General features: G+C 41.0%; 1 protein-coding gene across 3 annotated transcripts in view; it reads left to right on the plus strand.

Annotated features, from left to right (window-relative positions):
- The first annotated feature begins 857 nt into the window (after positions 1–857).
- Positions 858–22,416, plus strand: part of LOC119906220 (solute carrier family 41 member 1-like) — a 137,010-nt gene continuing 115,451 nt past the window's right edge. For all 3 annotated transcript variants that reach the window (XM_038723779.1, XM_038723781.1, XM_038723780.1), the window contains exon 1: positions 858–1,028. The gene's annotated coding sequence lies outside the window, so the exon portion shown is untranslated. The remainder of the gene's footprint in view (positions 1,029–22,416) is intronic.

The raw sequence follows: 22,416 nt of genomic DNA on the forward strand, positions 1-22,416 counted from the left end.
TTAACAACATAACAAGAGGTTAAACGTAATTTGCACTGAATTTCTTTATAGTGAGGCAAAATGTAGCTATACCACTACAGTGCCACGGCCTACACAATAGATTACTGCTACAGTTATGAGTAATAATCAGCAGTAAGAGCAGCTAGATTTGTTTTCAGTGTAGAAGTAAAAGTAGACATTCTCTTTCTGTCACCCACATTAATGAAATACACAATTTAGGATTGCGTTGAGTCACAAACCACTAAAGTATTAACAACATCACCGTGACCATAACCAAATGTCACAGCATGTGCAGAGAGTGGTGTCATTTTACTAGCAACAGTGAGCTTCTGTAAATAGACCATCATGCTGTTCCATGTTAAACATGGAGGTTAGTGGACAACAACAAATCCGACCTAAGTGACATAACAGCAGACATGCCATGACAATAAATTTAACCTGAGTGACAAAACAGACAGGCAATGATTCCAAAAGATATTTTTTGAAGATAGATATTGAAATTCTGCATTTAATATTTAAATAACTTATTATCTGGCTACTGAAGAACACAAAATATCAAAACCAGTCATTTTGTTGAAAATTCACAAAAGAATACTAAAAATGAGACTAGTGTAACACTAGTTGTAAACACCAATTCATACACATTATAAATCAGGACAGGATACTAAGTTATCTATTGTGTTGTAAAATATATTATTTCCATGAATGAAAAAATGAAGTTGTTTCTGTTGTCACCAGCAGAAACACCTTCACCACCAAAGATGGAAAGAAACAGGAGAGGACATCGTTATTTGCCAATGCCCTGAAATTCAATATGGTGCCCCGTGATGCATGCGCACAAGCTCACACACTGCAGATATACAAACACACACACAGTGAGCTTAACACACAAAAATATGTTCAAAATTGCATGAGCAATAATATAGACAGACATTTACACACAGCATAGAAAGCACACACAGTTATTCTTGGGAACTTGCATTTACCTCAGCTGGGCATACTTACCTTCACAAGATCTGGAGACAACGGTAAGGACACTAAATGAAACCTTTTAATACTGAAACTTATCTCCACTGTGGATACAGTTTTTGGTAATCTAAAAAAGACAGCAGTAATGTGCTTCTTAACAATCTTTATTATCTGCAGTGCCTCCCACAGAATTTCTCCTAACTGCAGTAACATAGAAGTAACCATGGCAATGCAGTAGATACCTTTAGATATAGATGCCTTAGTGGGCCAATCACTGCTGATTTCACTAATATTTGCTTTCAGTAATACTTACAATGCTTTTCCTAGTGGGGTCAAAGTGAAATGAAGTGATTCATCAGTATTGTTTTTTCATGTTTTGATTCTGTTCATCTCATTGTAACTGTCACACAAACAGCTATCAAATTGTTAATATGATCTATTTCAGGTGACATGACAATATTTGAACCCCTTTTCCTACTTAATGGTAATAAATCACTATCTCTTATTGCACAGTCAATGCCTCATGTCGCATTGGGATTCATTCTTTGAAACTTTTCACTATTGCTCACTTTCTCTACTGGGCCGGGCTACGCATTACCGCTATTTTACTCCAGTGTTTATCCAATTAGAAAATGCCTAATTGTGTAACCTAGGTTTCAGGGGCAGAGGTATTATGGTATGTACACATGGCAGCCTCCAGTAGAGGAATGCATATTAACAGAATACATGTCAAGAGCATCTAATTGAACTACAGATAACTGTGGACATATTATGAGATTTGCTGGCCTTTGTCGTTGATATTGTGTTTATTAATATTTTTTATTTTTTGTTTCAAGAATCAGTAGTGAAATGTTGAATGGATCATCAACACTCCCATCATGTAAACAGATGCATGAGCTATCAGTTATCGCCAATTGGAGGTCGTTAAGATTAACATTTTTGTCTTTTTCTGTTTTGTGGATAGTTTTGGCTTTGCTAGTGCTTATGGTATGTATACAGGGTTTTTTTTAAATTTAAATTTAAAACTTGGACCCAATTTTCCATACTGACGCTGAGTAATGGACAAAAATGTCCAATTGAAACCCATTAAAACACCTTGCAAAGTGGCCAGAACCATTATAACATTATAAACTGACATCTATTCAATCACCAGGTAGCGTCTCGTTTCCATGGTTACTATATATAGAAAGGAAACCTATCCTGCATGCAGTCCCCTAGCACCACAAAACAGCACCGTAGACACTAACACCAAGCTATGAAGTTTGGGGCAGATATGTCCATGTACTGTCCATTTACAAGCTACATCCTTTTTCATGTTTAATAATATTCTGAGCAAAAACCAATAGGTTCCTTGCATGTACTGCGTGTCCTGTTTTGAATCAATACGTAAGCATTTAAACTGACAAAACTATCCAGGTCTGGCACATGTCATGTCTCTACCTCAACTTGCGAGAAGGTGTGTCAAAACAGTGTCTCACCAGTAGGTCAGTCAGTAAGTCCCCTACGCTGGTGATCTTAAGTTCCAGGGTTCAAAGGTAAGGTACATATAATGACACTCTCTGATCTCAAGGTGATGCTGTAAAAATCAAGTTTCCGTTTCCGCTATTATCTCAAAGTCCAAATTCTTTGATCACTTTAATCTCTCAAGTCGTCTGCGTCTGTTCTTCTCTGAAAATGTTAAATGTTGCGTTTTTCACGACTTGCTTGGATCCCGATCATTGCCGCTCGTGGCTATATTTAGGGCCCAAGCATAAAACATGCGAGGTCCCTATTGGAACTGAAGGAATTATTTTTTAGGGATGATTTACCCACTTCATACTATAACAAACTCTTCCTAGGGATTTACTCCAACCAACTTCAGATTTTTTGCTGTCTGCTCTAATCCCATTTCACAATTAAAAGTTGTACAAACGGTGACTTTCCGTGGACCGGCATGCCCATGGCGTGGCGTCAAAAATCGATGATTTGCCACAAAACAGGAATTTGTTATAACTTCCTACTACATAATATCTGTACTAAATTTGCCATGGATAATAAGAGTCCTGCCCTGAATACATCCATATGCCAACATTCGCTCAATAGCATAGCGACACCTGCTGCCAACAGGAAATGAAATGTTTTATGCTATGATGAACTACTCCCAGCAGATTGGCCATGTCAATTTCAAAAATGTCCTAGAAAACCCTTAACACGTTCACGATGCCATGTTGTAAAACTTCTCAGTTAATGGCGTCAAAGTTACATACTTCGTCATGACACAGGAAGTTGTTGTGACTTCACTGTACATGCTGAGACTGTACCAAATTTTACACATTAAAGAAGAGTCGCACCCTGAACACATCTACATGCTAACATTCACCCATAGTCATAGCGCCATCTGCTGGAAACAGGAAGTAACCTTTAATGAAGCAACCCCCACGGCACATTTCACCTACATGTATGAAATTTCACATGTATCATGTCCAGACGTACAAAAAAGCCTCTTGGAGCGATGCCCTAAACCCAACAGGAAGTCGGCCATTTTGAATTATATGGTCATTTTTGAAAGATTTACACACTCCGTACTTTAACAAACTCCTCCTAGGGATGTAGTCCGGCTGACTTCAGATTTTTGCTGTCTAGTCTAATCCCATTGACGAATAAAAGTTGTACAAACGGAAAGTTTTCGTGGAATGGCGTGGCCGTAGCATGGCGTCGAAAATCAATGATTCCTGAACAGGGAGTGGTTGTAACTTAAGTCCGCATGCTCATATCTGCACCAAATTTGGAATGCACAGCCACATGCCAATATTCACTTAAAGTCACAGCGCCACCTGCTGGCAACAGGAATTGACACGTTTTGTGCTGTAATGTACTACTCCTAGCAGGTTGGACATATCAACTTCAAAACTGTCCCAGAAAACCCATAACACATTGATGAAGCCATGTTGCCAACTTGTTAAACTCTAAAGTTAAACTCTTCGCCATTACACAGGAATTTGTTGTAACTTTACTGTATATGCTCACATCTGTACCAGATTTTACACGTTTGATAAGAGTCCTGCTCTGAATACAGACATTCACCCATAGTCATAGCGCCACCTACTGGCAATAGGAAGTGACCTTTAATGAAACAGCCCCCATGGCACATTTTACATTTGTATGACAACAAACAGGAAGTCGGACATTTTAAATTTTATGGTCATTTTTGGATTTTTTACACACTCCATACTTTGACAAACTCTTGCTAGAGAATTAGTCTGACCGACTTCAGATTTTCAATGTCTACTCTAAAGTCATTGACGATTAAAAGTTGTGCAAACGTTGAGTTTTCGTGGAGCAGCGTGGCCATGGCGTGGCATAAGACAGGAAGTTGTTGTAACTACAACATGCTCTACATCTACATGCTCACGTCTGCACCAAACTTGCCCCAAACAAATCTACATGCCAATATTCTGTTATAGTTGTAGCGCCAAGTGCTATGTAGCGCCACGAAGGGGACACAGGAAGTGATGATTAACACCTTTTGTGCAGCGTTTACAGGGACGTAAATCACACTTTTCATGCAGTGACAGTTTCTCCACCTCTCAGTTGCTGTACCTTACGTGACCCATATACAAAACTGCAGCAAAACGGCAACAACACAGAGGAAGACCCATCCACTATTGTTACAGTAATGTTATTTACTGCGGTCTAAAGCCCTGGATGTACTTGCTTTTTAACAATGCATAGGCAGGCGTCGGAAATGGCATTGTTCATATACTTGCCTGTGTAACTTGCGTGTACCTGGAGGATTAAACCTGAATCCACTAGGGGGCAGACCGGGATTGGATCATCCCTCGCCAACACTGGATTACGTTCCTTTACAACCTCCGAATTTGCACATTGTAAACAAATCAAACATAGCAACACTCGAGCAGGTTGTAATTTTAATGAGACATCCTAACGATCTCGATAATTGCAGACTAGCTCCAGGAGTTTTATTGTAAATATCCCTCCATAAATCTTCTTTTTTAGAGAAACAACCATATAAAATCTCATTTATGTCTGACTCTGATCAAAACAAGAGATCTCTAACTGATCTTAAATAAGTCTAATTTAAGTCTCCTGAACATTGGACCATGAGATCAGAGAAAGAGCTCAAAGAAAACTCAGCTATGACTCCTGGGATCTCATGATTCTTCTCAAATATGTCTCAGTTTTCTCATATTGGCCTCAGGAGCAAAAAACTCATCTCTGTCTGACTCTGATCAAAACAAGAGATCTCTAACTGATCTTAAATAAGTCTAATTTAAGTCTCCTGAAAATTGGACCATGAGATCAGAGAAAGAGCTCAAAGAAAACTCAGCAATGACTCCTGGGATCTCATGATTCTTCTCAAATATGTCTCAGTTTTCTCATATTGTCCTCAGGAGCAAAAACTCACCTCTGTCTTACTCTGATCAAAGGATGAGATCTACAGTATCTTAAATAAGTGTAATTTCAGCCTCCAGAATGTGGATCAGAAAAAAAGCTCCAAGATATTTCTCAGTTTTGTCTTAGTGACCCCACTTAGGGGTTATTTTACTCAAGTACTTTACTTACGTCAAATGTTGAGATTGAGTATTTTCTTTTTATGGGGGTTTGTACTTTTACTCCCCTTAATTTCAAATCCTTTTTGTATTTATTGTTAATTATCTGTTACAAGTTACTGAGAAAAATTAAATAAATTTTGAAATTGAAAATTATGCACTTTCAAATGTCATGCTTTCCAATTTGTTAAGGTAGTCACAGCCAACATAACCCAATACTTTGACATGATATTTAGAGATTAATTCATTAAGGACCGAATGCACGCAAGAACTACAACATGATACAACATGTATCTGTCATACAGAATAAGCACTTTTACTTTTGATAAGTACATTCACTATAGAATACTTTTATACTTTTTACTAGAGTAGAATTTTGAGGACCTTAAATGTGGATATGGTTTTTTTCCTCTTTTAAGTAAGTACTCTATTTAAAGACAATAAGTCCTCTGCTATTACTTTTAGCTGCATGGCGCAGTGACAGTGTTGTTGCCCTTTGAACAGCAGGAGCGGGGTTCAAATCCAGCTCAGGGAAAGCCTCCAGCATGGTTCACTAAGCATAGACAGTAATGTGATACAATCAAGCTCATGAGCATCTCCCAGAGCTCCCAGTTGCTTTTTAGGAGCAATAAGCAAGACATTAATGAACTTAAAAAGATACAATGATGAGATCTCATCTGTTACTTTCATTTATCCTATTGTAATCTCAATTCAGTATCCATTTGTTTTACCTAAGTCTCAAAATCTCAATCTCTCTTCATCTCATCTTTTGCTCTTAAGGGGTTTTAGGAGCAACAGTTCAGATTGGAGTGATCTCAAAAAGATACAATGATGAGATCTCATCTGTGACTTCCAATCTCCTGTTGTAATCTCAATTCAGTATCCATTTGTCTTACCCAAGTCTTAAAATCTCAATCTCTCTTCATCTCATCTTTTTATCCTAAGGGGTTTTAGGAGCAACAATTCAGATTGGAGTAATCTCAAAAAGATATACTATTGAGATCTTAGTGTTTTCTCAAGAGTTAAAGAAAAGACTATTCTGAGCAAAAGATTTTGCCTCTGAGTGAAAGATACACAGGAAGTAAAGTTACTTACTGTAAAGCAGCAGGCAAGCTAACACGAGCTAATGTAGAACGTCATCTAAATCCAATAAATGTAACATCATGTAACGAGCATGGCTTACTTCAATGTCAAGCTGATAAAAATATTACCGTAACAGTGCAGTGGAAGTTTACCAGTTTGTGACTGTGAAGATGTCTCGCTGTCTGTCTATTGCCGCTGTCACTCTGCCTGTACGGAGCTCCGTTTGAGCCGGGAATGTTGAAGTAACAGATCCTGAACATGTCTGGAGAAAAGCCACAGTCGGCATGCTGGTATTTACGCATTTATTGTGGGATCTCTGTATGAAAACGGCTGTGTTTCAGATTATGCTCGCTCATGAGTTCAAGCGAGCACGCATTCAAGCACATGCCTGGCCTCAATGCAAGGTGTTTTAATGGGTTTCAATGGGACATTAACATCCAGGCTCTAAAATTCTGCATTAAAAATCCACTTTGCATGTAATATACAAAAAATAATTTAGTTAAAATGTTTTGTGTTTTTTCCTTTAAAAAACAGTTGCATCATGTAAACAAACTGGCATTAAAAGGTTTAAAATGATAAAAATTAATGAATATTTATTAGTTATGATCAGACTGGGCAGATGTTGATCAAATGTTTAAGTCATTGAAAGTGGAAAATAATATTAATATATAATTAAAGCTGCAAGCAGCGTTGGGCGGGCCCTCGCACTTGTAAGCGCGTCCGCGTGTGAGCCGGCCGAGTTGCATATTCTGGAGCTCTGCCGGTGCGGCTGTGAATTTGCTACGCGGTTATGACGCCGCATGAAGGTGTTATATGTCACTTCCTGTGTCCCCTATGTGGAGCTACATAGCACTTGCCGCTATGAATATAAATCAGTATTGACGTGTAGATGTCTGCGGGGTGGGAGAGTTATCAAGCACGTAAAGTTTGTTTCAGATGTGAGCATGTACACTGAACAATAATGTACCCAAACAATAAAATAAATTCCTTTTATGTTTCCCTGCCTTGTTGTTTATGTGTAGATACAGAGGAAGAATGTGAGAACAGCACACATTTCATCGTTACTGTGTGTTAGAGCATGGGAGAACAGTGGATACTTTTAATACAGCCCACACCCCTAATACTGTGTAACTATAACAAGTAGAGAACAGAAGAAAAAGATGTTCTTTCTTTACAACTGTCTGCATAGCTTATTCATATTGTGTAATGAATGAAAATAAATAGGCCTACTAGGCTCCTCTCCACTTTGACATTTAAGATTAGCTTGTTTGATCCACCTTCATACACATGTGACATTACTGTACAACTTGAGAAAGGTGAGTTGTTTTCTGCTCCAGCCTGCCTAAAAGAAAAGCGTTTTTGGGATTAAATGGACTTTATTAGCTGCTGCAGTGCAGGATGAACTCAGAACAGACCCATTTCTCACCTTATTATTCTAAATCATGCAACGAAGAAGAAGAAATGCATAATAAATCCTGGGACAAAATCTGTCCACAAATACTGTACAGCATGTAGTCTAATGAACAAGACTTGTGTTATAGCTGACTTGGGCAGTGAAATGTTTAATTTTTTTAATTCATGTGGTCATAGTTGTCCACAACTCAAATCAGAATATAAGAAGAAATGTTTTATACCACCTCAAGAAGGCTTCCTATCAGAAAGGTAGGAAGGTATTTCAAATGTACAACTGCAGTACTTAAATCTAAGTAAAGTAATTTCCCTGACATTACTGTGTTACGCATGTAACAGGTTTTATACTTCCTGTGAGTATAATCCAATCAATCTTATTTTCATACTGTATATCCGTTGTGTAATTTGATAAATTGTGTTGTATGTGGTGCTCGCATCAGGTACTACTGAGACTTCATTGCCCTCTTCAGAGAAGACTCTGACTGCAACATGCGTCTTTGTAAAGAGAGAAACAGACAGAAAAAGTCTCTAACTCTGCCTGTCAGCTCGCTCTGCTCCGTTAAAACTGAATTTACCATACAGAATTGAATACGAGTGCACTCCAGATTTAGCGGCAGCCAGCTGACCGTGTGCTTCTCCCTATACCGCAGTTCTGTGTCCATGCATGCAGCAAACTGAAAGCACTGTCTGTCGGAGCGTCTACGTGAAAAGAGAAGGAAGACATTGCTGGTAGTGTCTTCAGAGTTGTTAAACACCTCAGCGCACTGAAGGAAGCCATCTGACTGTGTGAGGGGCAAGATCGTTGAAGTCTGCAGGCAGAGTAGGAGCTCTCCTGTCTGACTGGTCCACCAATAGCAGAGAAGATGACCCCTTGAGACACAGCCCCTCCTCATTTGCATAATGAGGCAGAAATGCATACAAAAATTTTAAAAAGACAGGCAGAAATAAATACCATGGGTGAAAATAAATAAGGTAAATAAATACAAAGGAAGAATAAAACAGACAAAAATATTAAAACACACACATAAATAAATACATTAAAAAAATTTGAAGAAGTTGAATAAACAAATAAGGTAATTATAACAAAGGTGAATAAGTAAAGGCACTAATTAAAATATATACATTTATGTCTCCTTGTATAATTTAATTACTACCTACATTTATTTATTTACTTTATTTTTTGTGTATTTAATTGGATGCTTATTTATTTATTGAGCATTTATTTATTTCTGTATTTATTTCTGACTGTGTCAGGATCGGTCCTCCATAGCGGGGTGGGAGAGTTATCAAGCACGTAAAGTTTGGTTAAGATGTGAGCATGTACACTGAAGTTACGACAACTTCCTGTGTCATGGCGAAGACTTGATCTCTGACGCCACGCCACGGACACACCCATTGACGAAAACTCGCAAATAGCACAACTTTTCATCTTCAATGCCTTTAGAAGGCACAGCACAAATTTGAAGTCGGTCGGACTAAATCCCTAGGAGGAGTTCGTTAAAGTACGAAGTGTGTAAATCATCCAAAATTTGACGTAAAATTTAAAATGGCCGACTTCCTGTTGATTTTAGGGCATCGCTCCAAGAGGCTTTTTTGTGCGTCTGGACAAGATACACGTACCACAGAAAATTCGTGCACGGAGGTGAAACGTGCGGCGGGGGCTGCTTCGTTAAAAGTCACTTCCTGTTGCCAGCAGGTGGCGCTATGACTGTGGCTGAATGTCGGCATGTACATGTGTTCAGGGCGGGACTCTCATCCTACATGTACAGTTTGGTGCAGATGTGAGCATGTACACTGAAGATACGACAACTTTCGTGTCATGGCGAAGACTTGATCTCTGACGCCACGCCACGGACACGCCCATTGACAAAAACTTGCAGATGAAGATGAAAAGCACAACTTTTCATCTTCAATGCCTTTAGAAGGCACAGCAGAAATTTGAGGTCGGTCGGACTTAATCCCTAGGAGGAGTTCGTTAAAGTACGAAGTGTGTAAATCATCCAAAATTTGACGTAAAATTCAAAATGGCCGACTTCCTGTTGGGTTTAGGCTATGGCTCCAAGAGACTTTTTTGTGCGTCTGGACAAGATACACGCACCACAGAAAATTCGTGCTCGTAGGTGAAACGTGCGGCGGGGGCTGCTTCGTTAAAAGTCACTTTCTGTTGCCAGCAGGTGGCGCTATGACTGTGGGTGAATGTCAGCATGTACATGTGTTCGGGGCGGGACTCTCATCCTACATGTACAGTTTGGTCCAGATGTGAGCATGTACACTGAAGTTACAACAACGTCCTGTTTCATAGCGAATCATCGACGCCACGGACACGCCCATTGACGAAAACTCGCAAATAGCACAACTTTTCATCGTCAATGCCTTTAGAAGGCACAGCACAAATTTGACGTCGATCCGACTAAAGCCCTAGGAGGAGTTCGTTAAAGTACGAAGTGTGTAAATCATCCAAAAATGGCTGTAAAATTCAAAATTGCCGACTTCCTGTTGACTTTAGGCTATGGGTTCTTGAGGCTTTTTTGTGCGTCTTGATATGATACATGTCCCCAGAAAATTTCGTACATGTAGGTTGAACGTGAACGAGGGGCTAATCTGCTTCTACCATTGTTAAATATTGTACGTAGTTAAACTGTTTATTTTTAGGGCCCGAGCACGACCGTGCGAGGTCCCTATTGAATTTGCTCGGATTATTTTTTTTTTTAGGGCCCGAGCACGACTGTGCAAGGTCCCTATTGAATTTGCTCGGATTATTTTTTATTAGGGCCCGAGCACGACCGTGTGAGGTCCCTATTGAATTTGCTCGGATTATTAGGGCCCGAGCACGACCGTGTAAGGTCCCTATTGAATTTGCTCGGATTATATATATATATATATTTTTTTTTTTTTTAGGGCTGTACATGTAGGATGAGAGTCCCGCCCTGAACACATGTACATGCTGACATTCACCCACAGTCATAGCGCCACCTGCTGGCAACAGGAAGTGACTTTTAACGAAGCAGCCCCCGCCGCACGTTTCACCTATGTGCACGAATTTTCTGTGGTACGTGTTTCTTGTCCAGACGCACAAAAAAGTCTCTTGGAGCCATAGCCTAAACCCAACAGGAAGTCGGCCATTTTGAATTTATGTCAAATTTTGGATGATTTACACACTTCGTACTTTAACAAACTCCTCCTAGGGATTTAGTCCGACCGACCTCAAATTTCTGCTGTGCCTTCTAAAGGCATTGAAGATGAAAAGTTGTGCTATCTGCGAATTTTCGTCAATGGGCGTGTCCGTGGCGTGGCGTCAAAGATCAACTCTTCGCCATGACACAGGAAGTTGTTGTAACTTCAGTGTACATGCTCACATCTGCACCAAACTGTACATGTAGGATGAGAGTCCCGCCCTGAACACATGTACATGCTGACATTCACCCACAGTCATAGCGCCACCTGCTGGCAACAGGAAGTGACTTTTAACGAAGCAGCCCCCGCCGCACGTTTCACCTATGTGCTCGAATTTTCTGTGGTACGTGTATCTTGTCCAGACGCACAAAAAAGTCTCTTGGAGCCATAGCCTAAACCCAACAGGAAGTCGGCCATTTTGAATTTTACGTCAAATTTTGGATGATTTACACACTTCGTACTTTAACGAACTCCTCCTAGGGATTTAGTCCGACCGACCTCAAATTTCTGCCGTGCCTTCTAAAGGCATTGAAGATGAAAAGTTGTGCTATTTGCAAGTTTTCGTCAATGGGCGTGTCCGTGGCGTGGCGTCAAAGATCAACTCTTCGCCATGACACGGAAGTTGTCGTATCTTCAGTGTACATGCTCACATCTGCACCAAACTGTACATGTAGGATGAGAGTCCCGCCCTGAACACATGTACATGCTGACATTCACCCACAGTCATAGCGCCACCTGCTGGCAACAGGAAGTGACTTTTAACGAAGCAGCCCCCGCCGCACGTTTCACCTATGTGCTCGAATTTTCTGTGGTACGTGTATCTTGTCCAGACGCACAAAAAAGTCTCTTGGAGCCATAGCCTAAACCCAACAGGAAGTCGGCCATTTTGAATTTTACGTCAAATTTTGGATGATTTACACACTTCGTACTTTAACGAACTCCTCCTAGGGATTTAGTCCGACCGACCTCAAATTTCTGCTGTGCCTTCTAAAGGCATTGAAGATGAAAAGTTGTGCTATTTGCGAGTTTTCGTCAATGGGCGTGTCCGTGGCGTGGCGTCAAAGATCAACTCTTCGCCATGACACGGAAGTTGTCGTAACTTCAGTGTACATGCTCACATCTGGACCAAACTGTACATGTAGGATGAGAGTCCCGCCCTGAACACATGTACATGCTGACATTCACAGACAGTCATAGCGCCACCTGCTGGCAACAGGAAGTGACTTTTAACGAAGCAGCCCCCGCCGCACGTTTACCTACGTGCACGAATTTTCTGTGGTACGTGTATCTTGTCCAGACGCACAAAAAAGCCTCTTGGAGCGATGCCCTAAAATCAACAGGAAGTCGGCCATTTTGAATTTTACGTCAAATTTTGGATGATTTACACACTTCGTACTTTAACGAACTCCTCCTAGGGATTTAGTCCGACCGACTTCAAATTTGTGCTGTGCCTTCTAAAGGCATTGAAGATGAAAAGTTGTGCTATTTGCGAGTTTTCGTCAATGGGTGTGTCCGTGGCGTGGCGTCAAGATCAAGTCTTCGCCATGACACAGGAAGTTGTTGTAACTTCAGTGTACATGCTCACATCTGAACCAAACTTTACGTGCTTGATAACTCTCCCACCCCGCTATGGAGGACCGATCCTGACACAGTCAGAAATAAATACAGAAATAAATAAATGCTCAATAAATAAATAACTTCCAATTAAATACACAAAAAAATAAAGTAAATAAATAAATGTGGTATTAATTAAATTATACAAGGAGACATAAATGTATATATTTTAATTAGTGCCTTTACTTATTCACCTTTGTTATAATTACCTTATTTATTTATTCTCCCTTATAATCTCAACTTTATTTATTACTAATTTTTTTAATATATTTATTTATGTGTGTGTTTTAATATTTTTGTCTGTTTTATTCTTCCTTTGTATTTTTACCTTATTTATTTCACCCATGGTATTTATTTCTGCCTGTCCTTTTTAAATTTTGTATGCATTTCTGCCTCATTATGCAAATGAGGAGGGGCTGTGTCTCAAGGGGTCATCTTCTCTGCTATTGGTGGACCAGTCAGACAGGAGAGCTCTAGGCCTACTCTGCCTGCAGACATCAACGATCTTGCCCCTCACACAGTCAGATGGCTTCCTTCAGTGCGCTGAGGTGTTTAACAACTCTGAAGACACTACCAGCCATGTCTTCCTTCTCTTTTCACGTAGACGCTCCGACAGACAGTGCTTTCAGTTTGCTGCATGCATGGACACAGAACTGCGGTACAGCACACAGTAACGATGAAATGTGTGCTGTTCTCACATTCTTCCTCTGTATGTACACATAAACAACAAGGCAGGGAAATATAAAAGGAATTTATTTTATTGTTTGGGTACATTATTGTTCAGTGTACATGCTCACATCTGAACCAAACTTTACGTGCTTGATAACTCTCTGACCCCCAGACATCTACACGTCAATACCGATTTATATTCATAGCGGCAAGTGCTATGTAGCTCCACATAGGGGACACAGGAAGTGACATATAGCACCTTCATGCGGCGACATAACCGCGTAGCAAATTCACAGCCGCACCGGCAGAGCTCCAGAATATGCAACTCGGCCGGCTCACACGCGGACGCGCTTACAAGTGCGAGGGCCCGCCCAACGCTGCTTGCAGCTTTAATTTTATTTTTTTTTTTTTTTTTTTTCTGCAAAGTAGGCCCAAATGACATGGCCTAAACATACTCGAAAACTCACCAAAATTTGCAAACATGTCAGAACCGGTGAAAAATTTCGTATTCTACAAGTTTCGCACATGGGCGTGGCAAAATGACTCGCTAGCGCCACCTAGAAAATTGGAAAATTAGCCCCTCGTTCACGTTCAACCTACATGTACGAAATTTTCTGGGGACATGTATCGTATCAAGACGCACAAAAAAGCCTCAAGAACCCATAGCCTAAAGTCAACAGGAAGTCGGCCATTTTGAATTTTATGGCCATTTTTGGATGATTTACACACTTCGTACTTTAACGAACTCCTCCTAGGGATTTAGTCGGATCGACGTCAAATTTCTGCTGTGCCTTCTAAAGGCATTGACGATGAAAAGTTGTGCTATTTGCGCGTTTTCGTCAATGGGCGTGTCCGTGGCGTCGATGATTCGCATGAAACAGGAAGTTGTTGTAACTTCAGTGTACATGCTCACATCTGGACCAAACTGTACATGTAGGATGAGAGTCCCGCCCTGAACACATGTACATGCCGACATTCACCCACAGTCATAGCGCCACCTGCTGGCAACAGAAAGTGACCTTTAACGAAGCAGCCCCCGCCGCACGTTTCACCTACGTGCACGAATTTTCTGTGGTACGTGTATCTTGTCCAGACGCACAAAAAAGTCTCTTGGAGCCATAGCCTAAACCAACAGGAAGTCGGCCATTTTGAATTTTACGTCAAATTTTGGATGATTTACACACTTCGTACTTTAACGAACTCCTCCTAGGGATTTAGTCCGACCGACCTCAAATTTTGCTGTGCCTTCTAAAGGCATTGAAGATGAAAAGTTGTGCTATTTGCAAGTTTTCGTCAATGGGCGTGTCCGTGGCGTGGCGTCAAAGATCACTCTTCGCCATGACACGGAAGTTGTCGTAACTTCAGTGTACATGCTCACATCTGGACCAAACTGTACATGTAGGATGAGAGTCCCGCCCTGAACACATGTACATGCTGACATTCACCCACAGTCATAGCGCCACCTGCTGGCAACAGGAAGTGACTTTTAACGAAGCAGCCCCCGCCGCACGTTTCACCTACGTGCACGAATTTTCTGTGGTACGTGTATCTTGTCCAGACGCACAAAAAAGTCTCTTGGAGCCATAGCCTAAACCAACAGGAAGTCGGCCATTTTGAATTTTACGTCAAATTTTGGATGATTTACACACTTCGTACTTTAACGAACTCCTCCTAGGGATTTAGTCCGACCGACCTCAAATTTGTGCTGTGCCTTCTAAAGGCATTGAAGATGAAAAGTTGTGCTATTTGCAAGTTTTCGTCAATGGGCGTGTCCGTGGCGTGGCGTCAAAGATCAACTCTTCGCCATGACACGGAAGTTGTCGTAACTTCAGTGTACATGCTCACATCTGGACCAAACTGTACATGTAGGATGAGAGTCCCGCCCTGAACACATGTACATGCTGACATTCACCCACAGTCATAGCGCCACCTGCTGGCAACAGGAAGTGACTTTTAACGAAGCAGCCCCCGCCGCACGTTTCACCTACGTGCACGAATTTTCTGTGGTACGTGTATCTTGTCCAGACGCACAAAAAAGCCTCTTGGAGCGATGCCCTAAAATCAACAGGAAGTCGGCCATTTTGAATTTTACGTCAAATTTTGGATGATTTACACACTTCGTACTTTAACGAACTCCTCCTAGGGATTTAGTCCGACCGACTTCAAATTTGTGCTGTGCCTTCTAAAGGCATTGAAGATGAAAAGTTGTGCTATTTGCGAGTTTTCGTCAATGGGTGTGTCCGTGGCGTGGCGTCAGAGATCAAGTCTTCGCCATGACACAGGAAGTTGTTGTAACTTCAGTGTACATGCTCACATCTGAACCAAACTTTACGTGCTTGATAACTCTCCCACCCCGTATGGAGGACCGATCCTGACACAGTCAGAAATAAATACAGAAATAAATAAATGCTCAATAAATAAATAAGCATCCAATTAAATACACAAAAAAATAAAGTAAATAAATAAATGTAGGTAGTAATTAAATTATACAAGGAGACATAAATGTATATTTTAATTAGTGCCTTTACTTATTCACCTTTGTTATAATTACCTTATTTGTTTATTCAACTTTATTTATTACTAATTTTTTTAATGTATTTATTTATGTGTGTTTTTAATATTTTTGTCTGTTTTATTCTTCCTTTGTATTTATTTACCTTATTTATTTTCACCCATGGTATTTATTTCTGCCTGTCTTTTTAAATTTTTGTATGCATTTCTGCCTCATTATGCAAATGAGGAGGGGCTGTGTCTCAAGGGGTCATCTTCTCTGCTATTGGTGGACCAGTCAGACAGGAGAGCTCCTACTCTGCCTGCAGACATCAACGATCTTGCCCCTCACACAGTCAGATGGCTTCCTTCAGTGCGCTGAGGTGTTTAACAACTCTGAAGACAATACTACCAGCAATGTCTTCCTTCTCTTTTCACGTAGACGCACCGACAGACAGTGCTTTCAGTTTGCTGCATGCATGGACACAGAACTGCGGTATAGGGAGAAGCACACGGTCAGCTGGCTGCAGCTAAATCTGGAGTGCACTCGTATTCAATTCTGTATGGTAAATTCAGTTTTAACGGAGCAGAGCGAGCTGACAGGCAGAGTTAGAGACTTTTTCTGTCTGTTTCTCTCTTTACAAAGACGCATGTTGCAGTCAGAGTCTTCTCTGAGATGCGAGCACGACATACAACACAATTTATCAAATTACACAACGGATATACAGTATGAAAATAAGATTGATTGGATTATACTCACAGGAAGTATAAAACCTCTTACATGGGTCTATTAAAAGTAAAGTAACACAAAAATGTCAGGGAAATTACTTTACTTAGATTTAAGTACTGCAGTTGTACATTTGAAATACCTTCCTACCTTTCTGATAGGAAGCCTTCTTGAGGTGGTATAAAACATTTCTTCTTATATTCTGATTTGAGTTGTGGACAACTATGACCACATGAATTAAAAAAACATTTCACTGCCCAAGTCAGCTATAACACAAGTCTTGTCATCAGACTACATGCTGTACAGTATTTGTGGACAGATTTTGTCCCAGGATTTATTATGCATTTCTTCTTCTTCGTTGCATGATTTAGAATAATAAGGTGAGAAATGGGTCTATTCTGAGTTCATCCTGCACTGCAGCAGCTAATAAAGTCCATTTAATCCCAAAACGCTTTTCTTTTAGGCAGGCTGGAGCAGAAAACAACTCACCTTTCTCAAGTTGTACAGTAATGTCACATGTGTATGAAGGTGGATCAAACAAGCTAATCTTAAATGTCAAAGTAGAGAGGAGCCTAGTAGGCCTATTTATTTTCATTCATTACACAATATGAATAAGCTATGCAGACAGTTGTAAAGAAAGAACATCTTTTTCTTCTGTTCTCTACTTGTTATAGTTACACAGTATTAGGGGTGTGGGCTGTATTAAAAGTATCCACTGTTCTCCCATGCTCTAACACACAGTAACGATGAAATGTGTGCTGTTCTCACATTCTTCCTCTGTATGTACACATAAACAACAAGGCAGGGAAATAAAAGGAATTTATTTTATTGTTTGGGTACATTATTGTTCAGTGTACATGCTCACATCTGAAACAAACTTTACGTGCTTGATAACTCTCCCACCCCGCAGACATCTACACGTCAATACCGATTTATATTCATAGCGGCAAGTGCTATGTAGCTCCACATAGGGGACACAGGAAGTGACATATAGCACATTCATGCGGCGTCGGAACCGCGTAGGAAATTCACAGCCGCACCGGCAGAGCTCCAGAATGTGCAACTCGGCCGGCTCACGCGCGGACGCGCTTACAAGTGCGAGGGCCCGCCCAACGCTGCTTGCAGCTTTAATTTATTTTTTTTTTTCTTTTTTCTGCAAAGTAGGCCCAAATGACATGGCCTAAACATTCTCGAAAACTCACCAAAATTTGCAAACATGTCAGAACCGGTGAAAAATTTCGTATTCTACAAGTTTCGCACATGGGCGTGGCAAAATGACTCGCTAGCGCCACCTAGAAAATTGGAAAAGATTAGCCCCTCGTTCACGTTCAACCTACATGTACGAAATTTTCTGGGGACATGTATCGTATCAAGACGCACAAAAAAGCCTCAAGAACCCATAGCCTAAAGTCAACAGGAAGTCGGCCATTTTGAATTTTATGGCCATTTTTGGATGATTTACACACTTCGTACTTTAACGAACTCCTCCTAGGGATTTAGTCGGATCGACGTCAAATTTCTGCTGTGCCTTCTAAAGGCATTGACGATGAAAAGTTGTGCTATTTGCGCGTTTTCGTCAATGGGCGTGTCCGTGGCGTCGATGATTCGCTATGAAACAGGAAGTTGTTGTAACTTCAGTGTACATGCTCACATCTGGACCAAACTGTACATCTAGGATGAGAGTCCCGCCCTGAACACATGTACATGCCGACATTCACCCACAGTCATAGCGCCACCTGCTGGCAACAGAAAGTGACCTTTAACGAAGCAGCCCCCGCCGCACGTTTCACCTACGTGCACGAATTTTCTGTGGTACGTGTATCTTGTCCAGACGCACAAAAAAGTCTCTTGGAGCCATAGCCTAAACCAACAGGAAGTCGGCCATTTTGAATTTTACGTCAAATTTTGGATGATTTACACACTTCGTACTTTAACGAACTCCTCCTAGGGATTTAGTCCGACCGACCTCAAATTTCTGCTGTGCCTTCTAAAGGCATTGAAGATGAAAAGTTGTGCTATTTGCAAGTTTTCGTCAATGGGCGTGTCCGTGGCGTGGCGTCAAAGATCAACTCTTCGCCATGACACGGAAGTTGTCGTAACTTCAGTGTACATGCTCACATCTGGACCAAACTGTACATGTAGGATGAGAGTCCCGCCCTGAACACATGTACATGCTGACATTCACCCACAGTCATAGCGCCACCTGCTGGCAACAGGAAGTGACTTTTAACGAAGCAGCCCCCGCCGCACGTTTCACCTACGTGCACGAATTTTCTGTGGTACGTGTATCTTGTCCAGACGCACAAAAAAGTCTCTTGGAGCCATAGCCTAAACCAACAGGAAGTCGGCCATTTTGAATTTTACGTCAAATTTTGGATGATTTACACACTTCGTACTTTAACGAACTCCTCCTAGGGATTTAGTCCGACCGACTCAAATTTCTGCTGTGCCTTCTAAAGGCATTGAAGATGAAAAGTTGTGCTATTTGCGAGTTTTCGTCAATGGGCGTGTCCGTGGCGTCGAGATTCGCAATGAAACAGGAAGTTGTTGTAACTTCAGTGTACATGCTCACATCTGGACCAAACTGTACATGTAGGATGAGAGTCCCGCCCTGAAACATGTACATGCCGACATTCACCCACAGTCATAGCGCCACCTGCTGGCAACAGAAGTGACCTTTAACGAAGCAGCCCCCGCCGCATGTTTGACCTACGTGCACAATTTTCTGTGGTACGTGTATCTTGTCCAGACGCACAAAAAAGTCTCTTGGAGCGATGCCCTAAAACCAACAGGAAGTCGGCCATTTTGAATTTTATGTCAAATTTTGGATGATTTACACACTTCGTACTTTAACGAACTCCTCCTAGGGATTTAGTCCGACCGACCTCAAATTTCTGCTGTGCCTTCTAAAGGCATTGAAGATGAAAAGTTGTGCTATTTGCAAGTTTTCATCAATGGGCGTGTCCGTGGCGTGGCGTCAAAGATCAACTCTTCGCCATGACACGGGAAGTTGTTGTAACTTCAGTGTACATGCTCACATCTGGACCAAACTTTACGTGCTTGATAACTCAAGGGGTCATCTTCTCTGCTATTTGTGGACCAGTCAGACAGGAGAGCTCCTACTCTGCCTGCAGACATCAACGATCTTGCCCCTCACACAGTCAGATGGCTTCCTTCAGTGCACTGAGGTGTTTAACAACTCTGAAGACAATACTACCAGCAATGTATTCCTTCTCTTTTCATGTAGACGCTCCAACAGACAGTGCTTTCAGTTTGCTGCATGCATGGACACAGAACTGCGGTATAGGGAGAAGCACACGGTCAGCTGGCTGCAGCTAAATCTGGAGTGCACTCGTTTTCAATTCTGTATGGTAAATTCAGTTTTAACGGAGCAGAGCGAGCTGACAGGCAGAGTTAGAGACTTTTTCTGTCCGTTTCTCTCTTTACAAAGATGCATGTTGCAGTCAGAGTCTTCTCTGAGATGCGAGCACGACATACAACACAATTTATCAAATTACACATCGGATATACAGTATGAAAATAAGATTGATTGGATTATACTCACAGGAAGTATAAAACCTGTTACATGCGTCTATTAAAAGTAAAGTAACACAAAAATGTCAGGGAAATTACTTTACTTAGATTTCAGGACTGCAGTTGTACATTTGAAATACCTTCCTACCTTTCTGATAGGAAGCCTTCTTGAGGTGGTATAAAACATTTCTTCTTATATTCTGATTTGAGTTGTGGACAACTATGACCACATGAATTAAAAAAATTAAACATTTCACTGCCCAAGTCAGCTATAACACAAGTCTTGTTCATTAGACTACATGCTGTACAGTATTTGTGGACAGATTTTGTCCCAGGATTTATTATGCATTTCTTCTTCTTCGTTGCATGGTTTAGAATAATAAGGTGAGAAATGGGTCTGTTCTGAGTTCATCCTGCACTGCAGCAGCTAATAAAGTCCATTTAATCCCAAAAAGGCTTTTCTTTTAGGCAGGCTGGAGCAGAAAACAACTCACCTTTCTCAAGTTGTACAGTAATGTCACATGTGTATGAAGGTGGATCAAACAAGCGGCATAGCGGCAAGTGCTATGTAGCTCCACATAGGGGACACAGGAAGTGACATATAACACCTTCATGCGGCGTCATAACCGCATAGCACCGGCAGAGCTCCAGAATATGCAACTCGGCCGGCTCACACGCGGACGCGCTACAAGTGCGAGGGCCCGCCCAACGCTGCTTGCAGCTTTAATTTGTTTTTGTTTTTTGTTTTGTTGTTTTAACTGTGTATATTGTTGATATATGATCTGGAGTCTACAACAGGGTGTTTTATTTTGAAAATCAACCGGATTCTCTATGCCTTTCTGTCTGACTTTCTGCCCAGTAGTCTGCTCTGTGCTGACGTGGCTTCTGTCAAAAATAGACTGGCAGTGGAATATTAGCTAAACTTTTTTTTTTAAATCGCAAATTGAATCGTAATCGCAATATCTGGTAGAAAAACATGCTCGCAGCCGGGCACTGCCGGGGGAACGTGTGTAATATGAACAGCATCACACACTGCACACGGCAGATTTCTTCAGAATAAGAATTACTGTACAGGGTGTGTAATTGTTCTTTCCATACAAATCACAATGTCCACTCTCGTGGGCTCATACACAGTTTTTGTCAGGGGCTTTTCCAGGCTCTTGAAACATTGGGGGCTTAGCCCAGCACATAAATCTTTCATATTTTAACCCCCCTACCCCCCATTGCCGCCTACCCACAGTACATCTATAAAGCAACAGTAAATTGTATATATAGCCTACATTTATTATAAATTTTATAATTTCTACTGATAATAATTAACACTGATAATATTAAACTGGGGGGTCCTCCCCCTGAAAAATTTGGGCTTTAAACACTTAATTTTCTGCATTCTGGTGAATTTCTTTGCACCAATTTATTAAGGAATGTCTCGGGTGACGATTCAAAGTTGAGTCTACATACATGCTGGCATGCCTGAAGTAGCCTTCTTTTCAAATGTGCATATGGCACCTTTTCTCCTCAATGATAAATTAGCTTAATTAATCAGAATTCAGTTAAGAAATATTTATTGCCGAAATATCGGATAGGGGGGTCTGGGGCTCCTCCCCCAGAAGATTTTGAGCATTAAACACTTAATTTCCTGAATTCTGGAGAGATTTTCTGCACCAATTTATGGTGGAAATTAATTCTTTTTATAAAGGGACGGCCAAAAATTATGTGGCAGGTGACAATTGAAAATATAAAAATATAAAAGGATGTAATGCAGTAATCAGTAGCTTTTTGTTTATATTTAAATAAATGGGTTATTTTCGCGCATGTGGTGAATTTCTTGGCCCACAACACAAGAGACAGGGGGGGAGGGAGTGGGTGCTGTACGAGATGTAATTGGGCCAGCCCAATGTCAGTATAGGTCTACGCTTTATCGGAAGATTGTTGGCCCATTTTTTAAAAACAGTTAGGCCTATATAAATAAATAATTGACTTGTAGCCTACTCGATGAGATGAGCGCACTGCTCTTCATCAGAGGAAGAAAACCGAAACTGAAAACACTTGTGATCAGACAGAAATATCACCACAATTCCACACAAATGTTCACTTCAGCACTTCAAAAGGAGCAACAAGATTTCAGCACAGCTTTTTCCGACCCATAGCTTACCAGTTGTCTGCTCTGTGCATAGAGGGTCAGCCAGCAACAAG

Source organism: Micropterus salmoides, unplaced genomic scaffold (assembly GCF_014851395.1).
Source record: "Micropterus salmoides isolate LMB-PRFRI ecotype aquatic unplaced genomic scaffold, ASM1485139v1 Ms_hic_scaffold_16, whole genome shotgun sequence".
Classification (NCBI taxonomy): domain Eukaryota; kingdom Metazoa; phylum Chordata; class Actinopteri; order Centrarchiformes; family Centrarchidae; genus Micropterus; species Micropterus salmoides.